Source organism: Macrobrachium rosenbergii, chromosome 34, assembly GCF_040412425.1.
Source record: "Macrobrachium rosenbergii isolate ZJJX-2024 chromosome 34, ASM4041242v1, whole genome shotgun sequence".
NCBI classification, from domain to species: domain Eukaryota; kingdom Metazoa; phylum Arthropoda; class Malacostraca; order Decapoda; family Palaemonidae; genus Macrobrachium; species Macrobrachium rosenbergii.
The window spans coordinates 8371033-8373532 of NC_089774.1; the positions used below are offsets into that span (position 1 = coordinate 8371033).

A 2500-nucleotide genomic window follows, 5' to 3' on the forward strand; every position below is an offset into this window, starting at 1 on the left:
GTGCTTAATTGTTGTAACACAGGTGGAGGCTATGAACTTTTGTTTTCCTACAGTGGTTCTATTGTGTTGTAATTGTCAAATATCTTCAATACTAATATTCTCTTGACAACCATATGTAAACATTCTATATTTGCTTATATATAGGATATTTATGCATATTACTCTGCTCTGTATGAAGTAATAATAGATGACATTTTGTATATTTATGAATTCGAACGAAAAATTATGAGTATATATGTGACGTAAGTGTTTGCAAGACATTTAAAAAAAATATATATATATATATATATATATATATATATATATATATATATATATATATATATATATATATATATATATATATATATATATGTGTGTGTGTGTGTGTGTGTGTGTGTATAGTTCTCTTATACAACTATAGACACGCATACTTACATAAATATAACAAAAGTCCAATAAACCATACGTGCTACCTATAACTTATCCACAATAACGACTTTCCCCTCACCTGCAAAGCAAGAGGTGATAATAACCAATACATTAACAACACCCTGCCCGTCCCACAACCCCAAATCACAACCCCCACCCCCTCCCCACAATACACTAACCTCCCCCACAGACAATAATTCACTTTAAGTGCCTAGATTCTTCAGAGCTTTTTTTCACCAGTAATCGCAATATTTTTCTAGGCAACGCTATTTTTTTTTTTCTGGCTTCCATAAGGAAGGTACCAGCCACGATTAGCTGGCTAGTAGCCACTGCTAGTATTGATCAGAATGGGGAAGCGGCTATCTGTTGCTCGGCGATGGGTGCTAGTTAGTTTTTTATTTGAGTTTTTTTTTTTATGGTTCGTCGTTCAAGCAAAAACTGTTAACATGCTACAGTAATGTTGGAAGGAGTGACTATGTATATATATATATATATATATATATATATATATATATATATATATATATATATATATATATATATATATATATATATATATATATATATATATATATACATACATATAATGATAGAAAATTACAGAATACAAAAATCATAACCATAAACATACGAAAAAATGAATGAAAAATAAACAAACGCCTTTGAAAAAATTCTTAAAAAATCACTACAATAAAACTAAAAAGTAATTTATTCATTGTAAATATAATGTTAATTCCATCATCAAGGCTAATACAATTAGTAATCATCATCATTTCTTTTGCGTGGGGCCGGGGAGGGTGGAGGGAGAAGTAGGCATTAATCTTAATCAGCAAAATTGATATGCGTGAAATGATTATTCTCTTAATTACTTTGTCTAAACTCATAATGCATGGGTACTTAATGACCCCATAAATTGTACAGAAAGAATAATTAGGATAGGTAATTGAAGAATAATTGTAATTCGAAGATTGACAAAAAAATAATAATTATTAGCAATTCACACAGTAGATAGGGCTATCTTTTGAGAGAGAGAGAGAGAGAGAGAGAGAGAGAGAGAGAGAGAGAGAGAGAGAGAGAGAGAGAGAGAGAGAGAGAATTAAAATAAAGTTTGTGTGTGGTTAATTCTAAAAAAAAAAGGTGGAAATGTTTTTGATAGATATTTATACAGATAGCCAGAAGAATAACTGCCCATTCAGTAAGAGAGAGAGAGAGAGAGAGAGAGAGAGAGAGAGAGAGAGAGAGAGAGAGAGAGAGAGAGAGAGAGAGAGAATCAAAATAAACTTCCCATAAAACTAGTTTTAGGAAAGAGATGGGAATGATTTTGACACAATTAAAAAGAAATCCAAAGAGCAGAATTATTGACTATTTAGAGAGAGAGAGAGAGAGAGAGAGAGAGAGAGAGAGAGAGAGAGAGAGAGAGAGAGAGAGAGAGAGAGATGAAAAGGAGGAAACTAAGTTCGAATTTCCCACAAAAATGTTGATTGCTCAAGAAGGCCGCTGAAACACAAGTCTTTCATTGATCAAAATTCTTTCCCCTGCAATAGAGAGAGAGAGAGAGAGAGAGAGAGAGAGAGAGAGAGAGAGAGAGAGAGAGAAAGGACTATTCATTTTTAAAGAGAGAAAGAAGTATGAAGACACACACTTCAATGAGTGATTTCTCGTTTTGAAAGAGAGAGAGAGAGAGAGAGAGAGAGAGAGAGAGAGAGAGAGAGAGAGAGAGAGAGACATGACAACATCTAATTAGGTTACACAAATAGAGAAACAGATAGAGAGAGAGAGAGAATAGTAATGAGAAAGAATAATTAATATCTTAAGAGAAACACAAAGACATTTCAATGCATGATCTCTCCTTTTGAGAGAGAGAGAGAGAGAGAGAGAGAGAGAGAGAGAGAGAGAGAGAGAGAGAGAGAGAGAGAGAGAGAGAGAGAGTCTGGGAGCTTTAGGAAAGATTTTCTTCCTTCAAAGAACACAGAAAATAGCAAGAGAATATCTTTTTGAAACGCCAGAAAGGAATCAAGATGGCAGGCAATTAAAACGAAAATTGAAACCGCAGTTTCTTTTGTGAGAAATTTCCTCAGTAGGTTTTTGT

The 2500-nt window shown here is 33.3% G+C and overlaps 1 protein-coding gene across 1 annotated transcript in view; it reads right to left on the reverse strand.

Moving 5' to 3' along the window:
- Positions 1 to 2500, reverse strand: part of LOC136856158 (cell adhesion molecule 3-like) — a 165496-nt gene that overhangs the window by 133549 nt on the left and 29447 nt on the right. The gene's annotated exons all lie outside the window — the stretch shown is intronic.